This window comes from Callospermophilus lateralis, unplaced genomic scaffold, assembly GCF_048772815.1.
Source record: "Callospermophilus lateralis isolate mCalLat2 unplaced genomic scaffold, mCalLat2.hap1 Scaffold_246, whole genome shotgun sequence".
In the NCBI taxonomy this organism is placed as follows: domain Eukaryota; kingdom Metazoa; phylum Chordata; class Mammalia; order Rodentia; family Sciuridae; genus Callospermophilus; species Callospermophilus lateralis.
The window spans coordinates 1,466,361-1,488,837 of NW_027513304.1; the positions used below are offsets into that span (position 1 = coordinate 1,466,361).

General features: G+C 31.3%; 1 pseudogene; it reads right to left on the reverse strand.

Moving 5' to 3' along the window:
• Positions 1-1,309: 1,309 nt before the first annotated feature.
• LOC143388456 (protein SIX6OS1-like) overlaps positions 1,310-22,477 on the reverse strand; it is a 28,601-nt pseudogene continuing 7,433 nt past the window's right edge.

Genomic DNA, 22,477 nt, shown 5'->3' on the forward strand with positions numbered 1-22,477 from the left:
TAAAGTTTTAAAAATATTATCATTAGTTAGATTAGCCTTTTTTACAAGTCTTTGGGAAGGTTTAATTTAACACAATTGTGATGTTTTGGATATCTGATGAAACAGTATAGACTCTCACCCAAAATGTGGTTTGCATATTGAGACTGATGATGCCACACATCCCCATTCAAATAGGATATGAAAAGATTTTCTACTCATATAACAAGATTTTATGGGGAGGGGAGGGCAGGCCTCCATATTGATCTGAAATTGGCCTAAGAAAAGAGACTGCTCATGGGTTTTTAAGGTGGTTAGGAGTGAAGGTGGGGTGAGAGTTCTTGTACACTTGTTACTGACACCAAAGGAGAGAGCCCCTAGATTTTCTTATCAGTTTGACCAGATGTGGGAAAGAAGGGGAATCAGAAGAAGTAAGGTTTAAAAATGTGACAGCAGTTACACATCAAATATGGTTTTATACTCTTTATTACTTGACATTACAACCAATTTAAAAAGCACAAAATACTGTACAATATTTACATGATTTCAGAAAATTTTAAACATCTTGATTTAAGTTATATATAATTAATTGAAAATACAAAATATAAGTATGAAATTGTTTTCTGTTGAAGACAGGGAATAAAGTTTTATATGTTCTTCAAAAAAGGTTTAAACAAAAAGCAGGAACACCATTGATAACAACAACTCAATTTTCAGAAAATAGTCTTTCTCATATAATTTTCTTCCATTAAAGATAGAAAACATAACTGATAAAATTAGAAATTTACTATTTGTTGTATTTAAGAGAAAACAACAGAGATTTAATTCACTGTCAATAATAAATCCTCTCAAATGATTATTAGAATATTATTCAAATTCTGGAATACTGATGCATAAGTGAAACCCAGTAATTGTAAAAAAAAAATGTTTAGTTGCTATAGTATACCCGAGCACTAATTTTAAACAGTTGCCACTAAAAAGTCTTCTGATGACCTCAGGAATTCTTCTTCTTATGAAAACAACTAAAATACCATTAACAATGAAATTTGGACTCCAGGAATAAACAGATTTATATTTATAATAAAAAGTAATGGAAGAAGTATCAAATTTTACAGATTAACAAAAGTTCTGCCTGGGTATGCCTTGCAAAATCAAAACCAAAATAAATGACTAGCTAATGTTATAAATAAAAAATATTAAATATTTAAATTAATATAATCAAATAATTTCACTATGGTAAACCATTTCATCTCATCACCAAAAAAGGAGTATCTTCAGTTTTTGGTAGTAATGTAAATTTATGCCCTAGATGATTATAAAATATTAAAATCATTCAAAAATTAATAACTAGTTCAAAAAAAGTAAATTGTGCCGTATTTTGTGAAGAAGATGAAAAACCTTTTAATGAAGAAGAAGGTATTGTTTGATCCTGTTCAAAAGAAAAGGGAAAACTAAAATCATCTTTTCCAGTACCAAATGTATGAGCTGAAGTGTCTTATGAAAAAGAAAATGTAAAGGTGTCTTCTCCTTCTGGTTTCCCAAATAAATTTCCTGAGGAAGACAAATATTACAAGATCATGCTATCCATGTTATATAGAATGCATATAACCTAGAGGATTACAATACAATGTATACAATAAATACAGTACCACTGAATTATTTACCTGTTTAACAGATATTTAAATGTATTCTTCTCACATGGGAGGCATTATTCTTGACACTATGGAAGGATAAACAGACTCAAACATAAACCCAACTTGTAAGTAATATGAACTCAAGTAAATAAAGAACTACTATATGTGGTAGAAGGTGTAGTAAAACACTTCAAATGAAGAGACTAGCACAGAGGCCCAGAAATAGGCATAGGAATTACTAGAGTAACAGAAATCAGCTCAACTTGGCAAGATATTGAGAAATAATAATGATATATTAAGCAGGAATTAATGAAGATGAGCTTGGAAAGACAGTTGAATGTCTCACTAGAGAATCAGGACTTTATTTAGTAGAAAACAGGAAAACATTAAGCATTATCAAATATAATATGATATTAAATAAATTGTTTTATAAGGATTCTTCAGGAGAGATGTGTAGAAAGGCTGGAACAGAAGTGTCTAGAAGTGGAGAAAACCAAAAGGAAAAAACTCTATTGTCCAGCAAAGAGATGGTGAAAATTGACCTTACCTATACCATCATAACAATGGAAATGGAGAGAAAAAATGTTAGATCTGAGAGACATTGCATAAGTCAAACTTATCCAACCATTATTTATTGACCGACTACAATATACACTCATAGCATTGTTCAAAAATCAACTTTATGTATAGAATTATTTGGTGTTTGACTCTCCGAATTTCCACTAAAGAAAAATACTGTTTTCATCATTATATTATGTAAAACTATAAATATTAAATTTGTCAACATCTTAAATTTAAAATCAATTATTATTAACTCTACAATAAATGAAAGATTTACCTAAAACAAGTCTTCTAAGGCACCTAATATTTTTTCCATAGAGAACTGATCAACTAGTACATTAAGCAAAAGAAATTACTTTGTAACACTTTGAAGTTTTCTTATATTTTTTAATATCTCAGTTATTTTACTCTAAATAAGCCAACTAGCAATTAAAATGGCTGACTGACTGGATGGACTGATTACCAGACAGTTGTGTTTTGTTTCTCTCCCTTTCTCATTCTACTGTCTTCAGCACATACCCATAAATCTTAAAAAGAAAATTTAGACATAGATCCAGAAAAAACTAAAATGTTGAATCACTTTTTGCATAAATAAATTTGATTTTATTTTTTAATTTCAGAAGATTATATGTGGGCTTCATAAAACTATGTTCACTGTAAATAAATATAGATTGCTATGCAAGGCAGGATTCTAGGTGCTGTGAGGAATTCAGAAGTGAATATAACAGGTCTTTGCCCTTAAAGAAACAAAAATCCAGAGAGTATCTCATTATATATATATATATATATATATACACACACACACACACACACATACAAATAATAAATGATAGGAGGTAGAATATTTAAAAGTATAAAAAAGGGGTTGGGGATATAGCTAAGTTGGTAGAGTGCTTGCCTCACATGCACAGGCCTTGGATTCAATCCCCAGCACTACAAAAAAAAAAGAAGAAGAAGAAGAAGAAGAAGAAGAAGAAGAAGAAGAAGAAGAAGAAGAAGAAGAAGAAGAAGAAATAATAATATTCACAAAAGTGAAAAAGAGGTCTTCCTGGAATGCAAGGTTGAGGGGAAAATAAAGTTTTTTTGGAAGAGAACTTGAAAGATGGTTAGGGATGGAAGTTGGAGATTACAAGAAGAAAAAAAGCAGATAAGAAAATATAGCTTATCTGACACTATGTTCTTCAGTCTAGCCAAAGCATGAGTAATTCTTACAAGGGAAAGGGCTTGAAAGGTATGTTGGAGCTAGGTTAGAAAAGTAGGAAAATAATTTGAGTTGATGGAGAGCCACCAAAGGCATCTGATTAGTGCAATTACAAAATCAACATTAGGCATGAGGAAGATCATTTAAACTGAGATTTATGGGTAAGCTAAGAAGATGAAAAGACCAATTAAGATATGACTGCAGTAGCACTGTGAATAGTTATTAGAGTTTGAAATATAACAGTTTTGATTAATATAGAAAAAGGAAATAAGTACTTCAGAGGAATAACTGATAAAACTTGATTAGCTGAATTTAGTCACAGTCACAAGGAGAAGTTAAAATTATTACTGAATTTTGGCCACCACAATAATGGAGATAACATTAGGGACATTAAAAGAACAAATTTGATTTCAGATATGGTGAGTTTTTAATGTTAAAAGATATCTTTGATATAAAAAGATTTTCATTACAACTTAATTCTTACAGTTATTGTTGTCAAGATCTTGGCATCATCCTTGTTTCCTTCTCATCCTTAAAGGTGATAGACAAATTCTTCCAGATCTATCTTCAGAAAAATTGACAACCAAAATGCCATTCCTTCTTACCAATTCTACTGTCATTATCTTAGCCATCACCAATTCTTACTTGTATTATTTTAATAGCTTCCTAATCTGTTTTCACTCATTTCCATTATTTGTTCCCCATATAGCAGACAGTAATCTTTTAAAAGCCGGTTAGATAATTTCAGTCCTTTGCTCAAAACCCTCCAATGGTTTCCCATCTTACTTTCCAAAGATCTGAACAGTCTATAGGTCCCATGATTTGCTTCCTCTCCAACCTCTCTGATTTAATCTTCCTACATAATTGCTCCTTCCTTATTCCATTCCAGTTATACCAATTTACCTGCTGTTCATTGAACATACTGAGTATGTGCCTATCTCAACTTTTCATCCTTCACTTTGAAAAGCTTTTCCCAGTAGCTTGTACTGCACCTCCTTCATGTCTTTCCTCAAATGTCACCTCTTAATGATTGCCTTCTCTGACTCTCTCGTAACACAGCAACTGCCTTCTCAATCCAAGTTCTTCTTATTCGCCTTATTCTGCTTTACCTTTATTTATATTATTAATTACAACCAGTAAGTACAGAGTTAACCTCAAGCCTAGACTGATTCAGACCCACTTGGAAGAATGATCTTGGAGTCTGATTTCTCACAGCACTGTCTCCTTAGAAAATACAGAATTAAGGTAGATACGGAATGCTGAGTCTACAGCATTACTTGTCTACAGTTCTGTGTGAAACTACACCTGAATTATAAGAGTTGTATAGGTCTTGGGCCTCATGACTAGATTTCTTTAAGAGCCTGCTGAAAACTGAGGCTGCAGCTTTTGTGTGTCAAGGCAACCTACATGCAATATAACTTATCCACAGATGCCTGAAATCTTTCACATGGATGAGGTGGCAGAAGTAAGATTATTACTTGGGTATCTGATGAGCCTCTCAATGAGACAAAAGATATTGTACCTATGTTATTTCTTATTCCTCCTCTTATTAAGCCATTCACATTTCAATAAATTCTTACAGTATTGTCAAACCTTGGCATCATCCTTGTTAGCTATAGAATAAATTAAATACTGAATTAAAAATCACAACATATGATCAGTTGCCATTCAAACCCATAAAAATTGTTGTTTAATGTACCACTTGATATATTCTATATTGACTTGTCTTATCTTCAGTCTCTCCCACTCTAGTGGGACAGAAACCCTATGAGAATTTTGCATGTTTGTCCACTGTTCTATCATCAAAACCAAAGTAGTAATTGATAAAACAATATAATATATACACACACTTATTTATATTTTGAACAGATAAAAGAATAAAAGAAAGAAAATGCAATAAAAAGTAAGCACAGAGAGATAGGAAGAAATGCAAAGAGTCCAGAAAGAAGATGTGAACAGTCAACTATATCATGCTGCAAAGGGACTGAATATGATAAACAATGCCAAATATTCATAATGTTTGAAAATTGAGAAGTTATTAGTAATCTTGGAGAAAGCAAGTGTTGTCAATGCAGTGAAAAAAATCAAGCTAAATTGCTAAAAATAAAAGCAGTGAATAGTACAGAAGTCAAGAGTAATTTTTTAAAGAATTAACTGAATGCCTAGAAAAATCTATTAGAAACAAACTAAAATACAAAGGGGGAAAGTTAGCATGTTTTTGTAAGTAGTAAATCACTTACCAATTCCTTGTTGTGATGAGGGAGGATTTAGATTTACTTCAGAATAATGTTCATTAAGCTGGAAAATAATTTCCATAAAATATTACTTGTCAAACCAGTAGAAAAACATACACAGCATTTGTATTTGAATCCAAAGCCTGGTACTTCTAATATGCAGCATTAGAGTAAGCATATAGCAATATTCTATACAGCACATTAGTGTACTTTTTAAAAAAAAAAAGTTGTATTTTTAGGCTGGGGATGTAGCTCAGTGGTACAGTGCTTGCCTAGAATATGTTAGGCCCTGGGTTCAATCTCCAAAACTGAAGAGAGGTGGGGGGAGTGTTCTGTCTTCAAAAGCTGTCATTTACTTATTAAAATAAGGCCTACTAATTTTACTATACTAATAGATAAAGAATTGATAGCCAATATGCATTGCACTAAGGATAATTCCTGCTTCAGGATCTTACTATAACATTACATTCTAATAAAACTTGCTTGATTCTGAAGGCCTTTAACAAATCAGGGTCTCAGTACTGCTTTTCTGACTATAAAAGTAAAAGGATGCTGACAGCTTCATGTCCATTCAGATCAAATTTTGCTGCCAAAAAAGTCTATTTTCTCAGTAAGATGGGCTTTTAAAAATGTTTTCATGATGGTTTAGTTTTTTTGTCCTTTTTTTATCTTAATATTACCATATGACCATGTTGCTATTCTTCTGAAACCTCTTTGTGGCAGTATAATATTCCTCCATATAGACATACTGTACTATTCAATTATTCATTTATTTTGAACATTTAGGTTGTTTTGATTTTTCTAATTATAAACACCACACTTAAAACATTTAAGCACAGAATCATATTTCTTTAACAATTAATGAGAAAAACGTTTTTACCATAAATTATGTAATTTAATTTTCTTTTTCAGAGGACTACTCACCAAATGGATTTTGCCCATTTCTATACTGAGGTAGTAATTTAAGTTCTTTTTTAAATTTTTTAAAATTCTTTTAATATTATTTATTTATTTATTTTTAATTTTTTTTAGGTGTCATTGGACACAATGCCTTTATTTTATTTACTTGTTTTTATGTGGTATTGAGATCGAACCCAGGGCCTCACATGTGCTAGGCGAGCGCTCTACCTCAGAGCTACAACTCCAGCCCAGTAATTTAAGTCTTAATATAATAAAGATGTTAATTATTTTTATACTGTTATCATATTGCCTGTCCAATTTTTTAACTTGGAAGTCTGAATGAAATTAACTTAATTGCTTTTTCTTTTGGTTCTTTTTCCACTGCTTTTATGCTTTGGGCATCCATCCTTCTGAGGTCTAGTAAATGTTAACTTATATTTCCTCTGAAGTATATTATGGTTAATATTTTTTCATTTATTTTAATTCATCTGTAAATTTACTGGTATACAGTGTAAGTTGAGTGTCTAATTTATCCCTGTGTGGTCTCACCTTTATCATATTCTAAATTCTTTTGTATCAAGACTATTTAACCCATACCAAATATCATTCTTTCAATCTTTATATCACACCATTTTGATTACTCTAAGTTTATATAGGGATGTTTTAATGTGTAAAAAGTGAAGTTCCCTTCACCCATCTATTTCATAATATATAGGATTTGTAATGATATTCTCTCATGTTTAATAACTATCTTTCCTTCTCTGTCAATCTAGATGGGAATGTATCAATTCTGTCAATTATTTTAAAGTACAATCTTTGGTTTTGTTTATTCTTATTTATTTATTTGTTCTATTTCAGTTATGCCGTCTTCTTTATTTCTTCATTCTACTTTGGATTTGCTTTATTGCTCTTTTTCTAGTTTCTCAATATAGGTCATTAATTTTAAATCTTTCCTCTTTTCTATTAAAGTAATTATTTAAGTTATTAACTAACTAAATTATTTAAAGTTATAGTTTTGCTCTGGCTTTGGCAGCATCCCACAATTTTTGATAAACTGAATTTTCATGATAATTCAGCTCAAAATGTTTTCTGACTTCTCTTATGATTCATGACCTACATATTTAGGATTTTTCTAGATATCTTATTGTTACTGAGTTCTAATTTAACACACTCTAATTCCAATGCTTTTAAATTCTTTTACTCTTATTATAGCCCATAATATAGTTGATCTTGGTGAATGTACTATTAGCACTTGAAAAGAACATGTATGAGGCAGTTGTGGGATACAGTGTTTAAAAATGGTGTAGGGGATTGATGCTGTATTCAGATATTACAGAAGATCTGATTGTGTTGTGTGATTCTAACAATTGCTGATAAAAGGGTATTAAAAACTTCCAACTATGCTTGAGTATTTGACAACTTTGATTTTATGTATACTGGAGCTGTTATTAGGCACAGTTACACATTTGTGATTGTTGTATCTTCCTTATAAAGTGGACGTTTTACCATTCTGAACCATTTCTATCTTCAGTAATACTCTGAATCTCAAGACTACCAAAAATGGTATCAATATATCCATCAAGACCTTTTTTTTTTTAGGGAGGGGAGTACCACGGATTGAACTCAAGGGCATTTGACCACTGAGCCACATTCCCAACCCTATTTTATATTTTATTTAGAGACAGTGTCTCACTTAGTTGCTTAGCACTTCACTGTTGCTAAGGCTGGCTTTGAACTTGAGATTCTCCTGCCTCAGCCTCCCAAGCCAGTAGGATTTACATGTGTGTGCCACTGCATCTGGCAGCCCTTTTTATTTTTTATTTTTAAAACAGAATCTCACTTAATTCCCAAGTCTGGCCTTGAACTTTCCATTTTCTTGCCTCAGCCTCCCAAATAGCTGTGATTACAGGAGTGCACCACCACATTCAATTTATTTTTTATGCATTTTTATAGTCTCTATCTTTTAATGGAGTATTTAACCCATTCATATTTAAAAAATCATTTTAAAGTTCATGATTAAGACTAACATATTGCTATTTATGTTTTTTCCCTTGTTTTTTGTCACTCCATGCCTTCTTTTTTGCCTTCTTTTGGATGAAACTTTTTCTTAGAGTTCTATTTTAATCTATCACCAATCTTATTTTTGAAAATGTTCTTGCTTATTCTTGAATACATTTCTCCCAGGACACACAGTAATTATTTGGTCAATCTCCTTCCCCAGCTCTACCACCACAAAAACAAAACATAACAAAAACTAAAGACATCTTGCCAGCACTTTAATTAGATCCATAATGGATTACGTTTATAAATTATTTTGAGAGGGAAATTATCTTTAAAATATTTTCTTTCTAAACAAGTACATCATGTAATATATTCAATAATTTTCAGTACTTTTCTGTTTTCAAAATGTACGTGTCCCCGGATGAGGTTATTTATGTACACTTATTTTAACATTCATAGTATTACTGTAAATGAGAATTTAGCAACTCTAATCTATTTTTCTAATGTACTTTTTTAGGGATTACTAATTTTTTGTTGTTGTTTATTGGGGTGCTGGGGATTGAACCCATGACCTTGTACATGTGAGGCTACACTCTACCAACTGAGCTATATCCTCAGCCCCACTAGTTTTTGAAATAAGTATTTAAGTAAAATTGACACCAAAGTTAAAAGAAACAAAATATGAAATGTATACTACTATATCATCAACAAACTTATAATTTCAACAGCTTAATATAGTGCAAGGAACACAGTAATAAAAATTCTAATAAATATAAAAATGGCTAAATATGACTAATTTAAATAAGTAATAATACTTATATTACATTGATACTTATATGGTATTATTAAGTGATTGAAACTTTTCTAAATGTTTTATGTGCATAAACTCACCTAAATATTTACAAACCTTATGGTAATAATTATTTTCATTTTACAGATAAGGAAACTGACAGTTACCCAAAATCTTACATATAGTATACACTCAAGTAATCAGGCTTCAGAGTCTAGTTTTAACCACAAATTTATATTGTCTCTGCTTTTCAAATAAAGCATGTCTTAATTTGGGGGCTTAATTACTAAATACAGAAATAAGCATTTCCACTGAACAATAGCAATGTTGATGCAGGAAATTCCTTAGGTCTTTTAAAATGAACCAATGATAATGTTGCCATGTACACACACATAGTTGAAAAGACAAAACATGAAGCCATTGTAAGTTCACTGATAATATGTAAAGTTTGTTTTCAGAATATGTAGTTTGGGGGCTGGGGATGTGGCTCAAGCGGTAGCACGCTCGCCTGGCATGCGTGCGGCCCGGGTTCGATCCTCAGCACCACATACAAACAAAGATGTTGTGCCTGCCGAAAAACTAAGAAATAAATATTAAAAAATTCTCTCTCTCTCTCTCTCTCTTTCTCTCTCTCTCTCTCTCTCAAAAAAAAAAGAATATGTAGTTTGTTTAGTAGGCACATTAATTAAAAAGACAAATTCATTGCAAATTGCCCTTAACTGAAATTTAAATCATCCCTATCTTGAAATTTAAATAAATAAATACAGTGAATATGGGGCATGCTATACTACAGCTACCCAGAATTTTTTTAAAAATTGCCTTTACTGGCACTCTGTCCCAGGATAGTTTGGTACTAAGGAAATAAAATTACCCCTAAGTTTCAGTGCACAATTTTTAGAAATCAACTTTAGTTTCTCATTTTACCTGATCTGATGAAATTTCTGAATCAAATACAGAAGAATCAAATAAATTCAATCTAGGTGATCTAGAAGTATAACTTGTAAGAAATGAAAATCCAGAGGATTCTTTTTGTGTTTGACCTTCAGGAACTGCATTTCTGTTACAAAGAGATTTTTAAAAATTATCAAAATGTTAAAAATCTATAACTAAACACTGAAGATTGACCACAAGCAATGTCATGGGGGTAAAAATTAGCATAGAAGGGAAGGTAGGAAGTAGTTATTGAAGCAACCTATAAAGAAAAGATGGTTTGCGAGGAGACTACTATAGAAAATCAACTTTGGGATAATTTTTATGAATATATACTCAATATACTGTCAGGCACTCTTCTAGGTACTTCCATAAGCATAACTTATTCCTCATAATAACTCTATAATACAGATATTATTTCAGTCACTTTAATTTTACAGTAAAATATTTTTAAGCGTAGAAAGTATAAATGATTTGCTCAAAAAAATACAGTAAGTTCTAGAGTTGAGAATTGAATTCAGCACTTCAGATTCAAAGTCCAAGCGCTTAACCCCAACATGGTCTTCAAGATCTTGAAAGTCAGTAACAAGCTGTGGGTTTCGTTTTTTTTCAGTTCCATGATTTGCTGAGTATCTTTTCATGTTTATCTGCCACAAACATTTCTTTCTCTTTTTAAAATACTTAGTCATATTTTGCATATATTTCTAATTGGGTTGTCTTTTTCTTCTTTTGTAAAAGTTCTGTATATACTTTCAAATTACTCTTTTTAGAGCTTTCTGTATTGCAAATAGATCTTCTGGATGGATGATGCACTTGATACTCTTTTAGGGTATCTTTTGATAAACAAAAATCTTAATTTTAATGTGGCCAAATTCATCAATTTTTCTTTTATGACTGGGCTTTTTAATTCCTGTTTAAGAGATCTTTCTCTATATTGAAGTCATGACAATATTATTCTATCTGATCTTCTGAAAGCTTTCTTGTTTTTGTCTTCTGAATTTAAATAAAAATTACTATTTTCATTACATATTAATTTCTTCAAATTTTGGGTCTAAAGATTATTGAAATAAATATTTTTATTTCAAGATAATTATATGACTTCTTGTGTATGAACAACAGGTAGAGTTATGCCAGCTATATGCAGTTCCCTGCATTGTTTGATTAATTATTTGTCCTTGTTTAACACTGTTGGTTTGGTATATAGAGAGAATTATAAATAGCTAGAACAGATCACCTGTACAGGTAAGATAAGTTTTTATCTTAGAAGAAAGCAAGGAGACTATTCATTTGTGTACAATAAACATATTGTGTTGGATCTCCTAGTAAGAGTAAGAGAAAAAGACTCTAAGTATATAATCGTTCTAAAATGCATACATTAACAGAATTTTCCTGGGATCAGAAAAAGCCATCTTTAAAACTTCAAAATAAAAGTCAATAATCCAAGAAGAAGAGAAAAAGACTTCCACATGGCATAATAAATTAAATAATTATTGTGAATTACTAAATTACCAAAATACATATGCATGTAAGCACTTAATATACAATATATACTCACGTTTATATTTATATATTCATGTATACATGTATATACATAACTATACAAACATGCATATTGAAATGTATATGGAGAGAAAGAAAAATAAATTATATTTTCAAAGATATGAAGTTTCAATAGCTAGTTCATTTGAGAATAATAAATTCATCATATATACTGTGATCTTTCTGTGACTTTATTCAAAGAAAATTGTCCAAGATAATAATATATCAATGCAAAAATATAATAACATTATTTATAATAGTAAAAAACAGGAAATCAAAAAGAATTCAATGTGAAAGAATGGCTAAATAATGGCATATCCACACAATGGGACATTATACAGTCATTACTAATAAAAACTAATTAATGATATGTAGAAATAACCTCAATAATTTATTATGAAGGGGAAAAGGATGCAAAATTATATACATAGTATAATTAAAATTTGGAGGGTAAAAGAACAAAACAAACATACACATAGAAAAAAAGACTAAAAGAATATACACTGGTATGTATCATGTCCATTATTTCTGGGTGGTAGTATTTTTTATATTGTTTTGTATTTCAAAATTTCTTCAATAAAATACATTTACTTAATATTTAGAGGGAATATGTTTTAAAACCAGGTATGCATGATCAATTATACAGAGATGTAAACAATGCAAATAATTCTAGTATAAAAAACTGATGTAATTTATTACCCTTATTTATTAGGAAAAATATGAATAGCAAATACCTGTTTGTCTTTTTTCAAACCACTGATTGTTGTTTGATCGTTTCTGAGGAGTTAACAATCTAAAATGCAAGGCATATAATTTTTATATTATTTTGAATTGATATTCACAAATTGCAGAAATTAAAGTTTTTTTATTGGGGGCAGGTAGGGGTGGGGATTGAAACAGGGACCTAGTAGCATGCCATGTAAGTCCTCTACCACTGAACTACATTCTCACCTCTTAAGAATTTTCTTATTTTAAAAAATTACCTGAACTGCATAAAATTTTGTGAACATTTAATAGCAGTAACATGTGAACATTTTGAATTGTTATTCACACCAGAATCATTAAATACCTGAAAGAAAAAAAGAAAGCATTGAATTGACTACATACGATGTGGGGAGAAAGGTACACTCATACATTGCTGGTGGGACTACAAATTGGTACAGCCAATAAGGAAAGCAGTATAAAGATTCCTTGGAAATCTGGGAATGGAACCACCATTTGACCCAGCTATCCCTCTCCTCAGTCTATACCTAAAGGACTTAAAAACAGTATACTACAGGGACACAGCCACATCAATGTTTATAGCAGCACAATTCACAATACCTAAACTTTGGAACCAACCTAGATGCCCCTTCAGTGGATGAATAGATTAAAAAAAATGTGGCATATATACACAATAGAATTTTACTCATCAATAAAAGAGAATAAAATCATGGCATTTGTAGGTAAATGGATGGCATTGGAGAAGATAATGCTAAGTGAAGTTAGCCAATCCCTAAAAACCAAATGCTGAATATTTTCTCTGATATAAGGAGGCTGACTCATAGTGGGGTAGGGATGGGGAGCATGGGAGGGTTGGATGAATTCTAGATAGGGAAGAAGGGTGGGAAGGAAAAGGAGAGGCTTGGGATTAGCAAGGACCATGGAATGTGATGGATATCATTATCTGAAGTACATGTATGAAGATTCGAATTGGGTATCAACATACTTTATATACAAACAAAGATATGAAAAATTGTGGTATATTGTGGGAGACCAACCTTACATGTGACTGAGTAACAGTCCCTGACTGGATTCTGAGGTGCTCAGTCACAGAAATGTGGCAGAGCTTTCCCCACCCTTCTTGGGTTCGAGGGACAGTGTCTTGTGCATGGATGTGTCTTGCTACAGCCCCATGGGTGAAGCTATGCTCACCTGCTCCTTTGTAATATAACCCCTTGCCCTGTTTAGAATAGAATCTTCCATGGAAGTGCCTTGTGTGTCCCCTTCTCTTACTTTGTCCTTGGGTGTGGCCTGCCCAGGTGTCAGTCAACCTGCTGACAGTGGACATCAGATAGACTCAGCCCCCTAAAACCTGACCCCTTGCCTCATTTGAATAGCTTCTCCTCAATAAAAGGGGTCAGCGTGTGCTCTCGCTCTCTCTCTTCCTGCGGACTATTAAGGTCAGAGGAGCCTTCACAGCAACCCCAAAGAAAAAGGTATTTGTGTCTCTTGTGTGGTTATTTTGCACAGCCTAGTCAGCCCAGTTTAACTGGAATAAACCCTGAGCCTTTTAGTCGAGAGAACAGAAACCTGGCAGTATATATGTGTAATAAGAATTGCAATGCAAAAAAAAAAAAGTACATGTAAAACGGCATGAATTGAACATACTCTATATACAAAGATATGAAAAAAACTGTACTCTATATGTGTAATAAGAATTGTAATGCATTCCGCTGTTGTGTATTTAAAAAAATAAAATCAACAAAACTAAAAAAAAAACAAAACAAACAATAAACATTTGCTAAAGCTATACAAGGTTCTCTCATTTCATTGGCATTTCAACCTTATCATCATCATTAGCAATATAATGCTTATATACATTAATTGAAACTATTACATATAAGACATACAAATACTGGAAAACAAATTCAAAACCCTCAATGAATTTGATGTTTATAATAAATATAATAACTATTTTTATAACAGTTAAGGTAAATCTTTTTAAAATTTATTCCTTTCATATTATAATTAATTAAGAAAATCTTGCCATTTCTCAATTGATGATCTGCTCTGTGTCCCTCTATCCTCTAAAATCTTTGAAACAGAATACAGAAAAGTAAAACAACAAATTAAAAGATTGAAGCCTGAACTTTCTTTTTTATTTACATATGAAAGAGCTAATACTTCATTTTTAACTTTAAATAAAATTTGTTTTATATTAACATGTAAGCCACTGCTTTATTATGTTCGTTTACAGCCTTTAATTTTTCCTAAAAATATCTGGCTTAAATGGTAAGTTTATTTCATTGTTTTTGTTATGATAGATGTTCTGTCAATTTTTGCTTTGCATAATTTGGTGCAACATGGTTTTTATGATTTTTCAATGAACTGTTCTCTTTAAAAAATAAGAAATATATATATATCCTTGCTAATGCTTTTGTTATTTCTATATATTGTTATATTTGCTTTTTTGTTTGTATTCACCTGATACATACTTTCCATTTTTTATTTTTAGCCTTTATTTGTAAAATTATTTCAGCTATTCTGTTTTAATAGTATGTAACTCTATTTTTAAAATATATCCCATACAAGTACCTCTGTCTTCTAATAGTGGTTTAACCCAGTCAGAATTTTATGATTGTTTATCTGTTCAGAACTTTTTCCAGCATCTTGTTTGTTTTCTATCTAAATGCTAACTGTTGTTTCCACTCTGTTAACCTAATTTTTATCTTTTTTCTTCTACTTTTAAAAAATTTACACCTTCCATTTCTCTTCTGATAATTTTCTTAAATATTTGACATACAGACATAAATTTACATTTTTCCAGAATGTATACTTAATCAGCATTTATATTCTCTCCCTACATCTACTACCCCTCCACCACCAAAAAATTAAAAACTTCGGTAAACATTTGTTTTCCTCATTTATCTACCTTCATCCCATATTAAAATCATCTGTAATTTTAGATTTCTATAATACATATTTAGACTTAGTTTCATTTTAGTGTCTGTATTAATTACAAATCAGTGAAAGGACAAATTTTTTTTTCATTGAGGAATTCCCTCTGGACTGTTTTCAAGGGAAAATAAAGATATGCAATATCAGCAGTCAGTTACTTGATTGGTGTAGTCCTTATTTTTCACAGGCATCAAGAACCACCCAGGACACAAGCCAGTTTCTCTTACCCATGCTCCACGACTCACTGCTTCCACCTGGAGTCAGTCATCCCATTACTGAGGCTGACCAAAGGCAAAGTAGAGAAACAAAGATGAACATGAGTTAAGTTACTTAACTCCCTCTGAAGGAGCCCAACAAATTATCCTATTGATTGTCCCTGGATCTCTATTTTGTTAACAGAATTATCCTATGCATGTCCCAGGTTATAATTCCTTTCTTCAATCCAATCAGTTTTGTTTCTTCTTCCAGAGATTTTTCAAGTTTTTGGTTTAATAGATAAAGGGCTTGGTATTTTAAAATATTTTTTTCCATTATTTTGAAGGCAATGGAGCATATTATAGTCTATATTCAGAATGTCATATTCAAATTTTAATTTTTTTAGATCCCAAAGGTTATGCTAATGGCTGATTTAATATATTTATAACACACACCTGTACACACACATCTCTGTCTCAAGTGTAGTACATTACTCTCATTTAACAAAAGCAAGTATTTAATCTATATTATTTAAAAAGAAATACCTACGTGTGGGTCTTTTTCCTTTTGTCTGAAGTCAATATTGGCAAGATTTCACTGCTGCACAGAACTTTCTTCTTTTTTATCTAGATTAATAAGTAATACTACTTAAAAATCAATTCTGAAGATAGAATCAAACATCTGACTTTTTTCTCATACTGAGGATTAAATCCAGGGCCTTATGCACACTAAGTTTGCACTCTACTACTTAGCTACAACCCTGGCCCTCATCTCCACCATTTAATCTAACCTTATCATTTAGACAATCAAGTCTATATGAATATTAAATTTAAATTTAAATACACAATTTTTAAACATCACATCTCTTAATTTATCACTCTATATTCACTATGATAGCAATTAAATATGAAATGATAAAATGACCAACTGACAAAACTGTATCTTTAGAATCCATAACCAAAAAAGACAAAGTAATAATAGTAATGATGGAGGGGAGACTGATAATATAGTTAAACTAGTTAATCTATGGATCCTTGAATGAAATCTAATTCAAATGTCTCAATGACCAAGTCTCAAACACTATTAACACAAGTATGCTACCCATAGAAATCATACATATGACAATATAATTCCTCAAATAAAAATATATAATTATTTATATTCCTCTGACAGCAGAGCAACCCAACCAAAACACATTTTATGTAAAAAGTTTCCTTCTCAGAGGGAAAAAAATATGTAGAGAAGACATTTTTTGTTTGCTCTCCGACTCAAAGCAGTACTTTCCTGAGTCTGTAAGTCTCCAGTATTGTTTGTTCTTGCTCACATCAAATGATAACTAAAATTTATTTTTATTTCTCCTTCTGTGGGTTTACCCAAACAAATAAAGTTATTAAATAATAAACAATTCTGTACCTGTAACTCTTGGTTCTGAAGAATGCATCTTTTTTGGTCTTACTAATTTATGAGGTTCATAAGGAAGAAATAATTGAGTGCTTTGAGGAATTTTATTCAATACAAGCATATGCTCATCTTTTTCAAAAACTCTAAAGAGAAGAATAGATTACATTAAATGAGCTAAGTAAAAATTAACATATTCTGAAGATAGAAGGGATATTTAGATTCTATGTAGTTAAAATCCTCCACTTTGCAAATAATGAAACTAAGTTCCAGAGATTTTTTTTAAAGAGAGAGAGAGAGAGAGAGGATTTTTTTTAATATTTATTTTTTAGTTTTTCGGTGGACACAACATCTTCTGTTTGCATGTGGTACTGAGGATAGAACCCGGGCCGCACACATGCTAGGCAAGTGCGCTACTGCTTGAGCCACATCCCCAGCCGCAGTTCCAGAGATTTTTAACAGACTTTTGTACAATAGTATTAAATTACTTGGTAATAGTGTCAGAGCTAAAACACCTTTCCTGATTAAGTCCAGTAGTCTTCTCAGTATGTCACAATTTTATTTTTAAGACATAATCATTCTTTTTGTTTTGGTACTAGGAATTGAACCAAGGGACACTTAGCAACTGAGCCATATCCCCAGGCTTTTTTATATTTTGAGACAGTCTCATTAAGTTGCTTAGGGCCTTAAGTTGCTGAGGCTTCAAACTTGCAAGCCTTCTGCCTCAGCCTCTCAAGACACTGGGATTACAGACATGTATCAATACATCCGGCAAACATAGTCATTTTTAACGACTTTTCAAACATATCAAAAACATCTTAAACCAAAAGTCTAATCATAAAAGTAACATTTTAGATTTCAGAGTACTTTAAGCTTTAAAAAGACTGATTTGGAAACAAATCAACTACCATGAATACAGAAATCATTAAAACAATAATACAACATAAGTGGGTATTTTAAGTTTTTTACTGAAAGATAATTTCATTGACTTCTTCCTAAATCAATGAAGTAGAATAAATGCTATCAAAATACACTGATTCTACCTTATCAATTTAGGACACATGATAAGTTCCCCAGTACCGAACTTTACATATACCATAGTTTTTCCTATACATACATAGACAAATTTAACACCTTTTCCATCTTAACTAAGCAAGCACTTATTACACATTGTAGCTTATTTTTCTCCTGTGGTGGATTTAACACAGGAGTACTTAATCACTGAGCTACATCTCCAGTCCTTTATATTTATTTTTTAAATTTTGAGACAAGTTATATCTAACCTGCTTAGGGCCAAAGTTGCTGAGGCTGGTCTCCAACTTGCAATCCTCCTGTCTTAGTCTCCCAAGGCATGCACCCCCACACTCAGCTGTGGCTTAACTTTTGCAGTGTGAGGTATGATAGCAAAACTAGCATAAATTTATTTTTTCTTCTTCACAATTTCATGGACAGATAAATCTAATCACAGATCTTGACATCCTAAGCATATAACTGTTTTTTCCCCCTTATCTTAAGAACTTTCACCTTTTCACTTAAATAAAGCATTTACAGCTTCTATTCAACATATCCAAATTGCCAGCATCACTAATCTTTCACTTTGGGGTCATTTTTAAGTAAAATAAGGGTTACTTGAACACCAGCGCCATGATAATATAACATTCGATGGGATAATTGAAATGGCCACTAAGTAACTAACAGGCAGGTAGTGTATACAGTTTAGACATACTGAACAAAGTGATGATTCACATCCCAGGTAGGATAGAGTACAATGACATGAAATTTCATTAGACTATTCAGAACAGCATGCAATTTAATTGTTTATTTCCAGAATTTTCTATCTAATATTTCTGGATCATGGTTGACTACAGGTAATTGAAATCATGGAAAGCAAAACCATGGTTAAGGGGGTGCTACTGTATACACTGAGTAAAAAATGACTAAATATCTATATAAGTTCCTCTCAGTATACAGAATTTTATGTTAAAACATTGTTGGCAAAGCAAAATTCTGTATGTTTGCCTATTTTTTAAAATCAATTTCATCATAAAACTAAATACATACTGCCATAGATACGATATGTGGGAGTGCAACATGTTGGGGAGGAGGTCAAGCAAATAACAGATCCAAGGAAGTGGGTTCAGGGAAATAAACTCGAGAAGAGTGTGTTGAAAAATTAACACAAAGGCAATGAAGACTGAGGAATGGAAATTTAGAATGAAAAAAGGGCACAGGCAAAAAGAAAAAAAATAGAAAGTAGATCAGAAACAGCAAGAGTAACACATCTATTTTTCTTTAAGAGAAAAATTAATGACTTTTTCTTCATGCTTCCATCACGAAGGTCTATTTTATCAAAAAAACAGGACAAAAAAACAAGGAAACATATGACGTCATTGATTAAGTCACAATTATAGGCTCCTCTACACTCTCCATGATAAAGAAAGAACTAAACAAGTTGGTGACAAGATGATAAAAAGGTACATTGTGCATCAGATGTGCTGTTGCTACCCTCTCTCTCTCTACAATTATAATATCCTCAGCCTCACTAAAGCATACTAAATAATAATAGTTCAAATCATTTAAATTAATATTTAAAAAATATTTTATTTTTTAGTTATAGTTGGATACAATAGGTTTTTTAAATTTATTTATTTTTTATGTGGTGCTGAGGATCGAACCCAGGGCCCCACACATGCTAGGCAATCAGCTAAAAAGAAAAATGGGAAAGGAAAATGAAATAATTACCTGCAAAGAAGAATATTTTATCTTAATTAATGAATATGATTTTTTTTCTGTAGAATCACAAGATTTGTATTTTTGGCAGAATTTACTATCTTCTATTGAAAGTCATTAAGAGTTACATCAATATTAAATCATACCCCTTTAACTTTTCCTTACTACTAAATTTTCAATCATAAATATCAATAATTTCCATTTTTTAAAAGAATAATCATAAGCAAAATAGACATTGAATATTTACATAGGGACATAGTTATCACATATTTTAAAGGAAATAACATCCATTTTTCTCTCATTATTAAAATTATATTGCTGGGGGCGCTGGGGTTGTGGCTCAGTGGTAGAGTGCTCGAATAGCATGCATGAGGCACTGGGTTCGATCCTCAGGACCACATAAAAAAATAAAATAAAGATATGTGTCCACCTAAAACTAACAAATAAATATTTAGAAAAAAAATAAAATGATATTGTTATTATTTTGTACCTTGTAACTATGAATGATCACTATAAAATCTAATTTTTAAAAAATTTAGAAAATTTAATTTTCAATTTTTTCTCAAAATTTATAAAATGATTTTGATGAGTTCTTGTATGTATGTGAATCAAAGCCACAATTCAATGGATGATACTAAAAATATTCAATAAAACCTTAAAAGCTTAACTGTTTCTAGACTGGTTTCCTAAAAATTATAAACTACAGTTGTAAATTTTGCAAGATTAAATTATTTAAACTATTTACTGTTCACCTTTTTGAAAACACTGTTACTTTTTCAATGCTTTTAAATTCCTGTTACAGGGCCAGAGGTATTAGGTACCAGTGGATCAAACCCAGAGCCTAGTGTGCATGAGGCCTTGGGTTTAACTTACTGCACCACAAGTCAATAAGTAAATTCCTCTTAACCTACATCTTGATCCTTCTTCAGGCCCTCCCAAAAGCCAACCTATTCCCCCAAATTCAGAGTTAAATAAATTCCACACCTGAAAAACATTTTGGCTTCAAAGTGATCTAAAGCTTATCAATTGGCCTTTGTCTACATTGAGGCTATCTTAACAGCTCTCCTAAGGTGTCAACTAACACACTATTATACATTAATACATATTTTAGAAACAATAACAAAATATATACCTTGTTTAATGAATTAATTTCCATTTCTGCTTCATCTGCTTTTTCTTCAATTCAGATGAACTTTTGGTAAAACTGTTGGCATGTTTGAGGATATCTTGTGTTTTACATCTCAGATTAACTCTTTTTATGTTAAGGAACTATGCTGTGCAAGTAAACCTTACATTTAAAATAAATGTACTATGTCAGAAATAGTTAATATTATATAATGTCATTTATATGTGTGATATATATAAGCAATAAGCACTGTTTCTGAAACAGGTAAGATTAATATAAATATTTCCAGACTAATGAAGATAAGTTAGTATTGATCTCTATTAACTTAAAAGTAACATCCATCAAAAATATTTGTTAGAATGTTTTTATTCAGTTAAATATTTTCACAAGGTGTTATTTGTTTTTTTTAAACTAAGTTCACTGTGTCATTGGGATGACTAATAAAATATAATAAATTCAGGTCCCAATTTAACTTTTTATGCTTCCATCATGTATTATTCCAAAATCAACATTAAAAATCCACCCAATTTCCCTTTTCTTGCCTTATAAGGTTCATCAATGCACCCTGTAAAACTGAGAACTTTCATCTGGACATTCTGTTTAGGGAGGATTTAGACTCAATTTCAAGTAGAAAATTTATCTGCTATTAATAGACATCCTACATGGTTATTAATTAACACAATTACCTAAGTTCCTCCATTATCTATCTAGAATTTAGAAATGAATAGAAGAGTAACAGTGAACAAGAACTCTAGAGAAATTTTATCAGAACTTCCTATCCTGCCTTAAAAATATGTGATTTATATGCTAGAACAAACATTTCAGGTGAATATTATTTATAAAGCTAAGTTATTACCAAAAGTATCAGTTTAAATTTTTAGAAATAGATATTTAAATCCTAATCTTTAATTCTTCCTACCTCCATCTACCTCTTCTTGTTTAACATGCAATTTTACATCTCATCCCAACTCATATCCCACTCCCTTATACTTTCTGTACTTCATCTACCAACTAACCTCTGCCCTTTCCCACTAAGAAGTTAATGCATACCCACTTGAATCAAAGTGTGAAATATGATATATCAAGAACTATGTAATGTTTTGAACAACCTACAATAAAAATTAATTAAAAAAAAAGAAGTTAATGCATAGATAAACAACAAATGTTCATAAAAATATAATAGGCTCAAACCAAAACATGAAGGATAAAAAGCAGCAGAAGAGATAAAAGAATGGTTTAGGATGAAACAGAAAAGAAGCAAGGTAGAATACAGGGATAAAGAAGACTTAGTACAAACATAGGAGTTATAATCTGATGGAAAATCATATAAAGGATTGTGGAGGTTGAAAGAGGATTGAAGTTTCAAGTTCAGCATCAGGAAAGATCTCTCTGACAAACAGGTGAGACTTAGACCAATTAAGAATTACTTAAGCATCTATCACAGTGATACTGTATTAGAATTCTTTATTTGTCTTTCTCCTCTATTAAACTCTGAGCTCCTTGCAAGAGAGCTTTGTAATTTCTTCAGTACTGCCTGACACAAGGTAAGTACCCACTGAATTTTTAAATATTAGTGAATAATTTTTGACTCACTTCCTTACC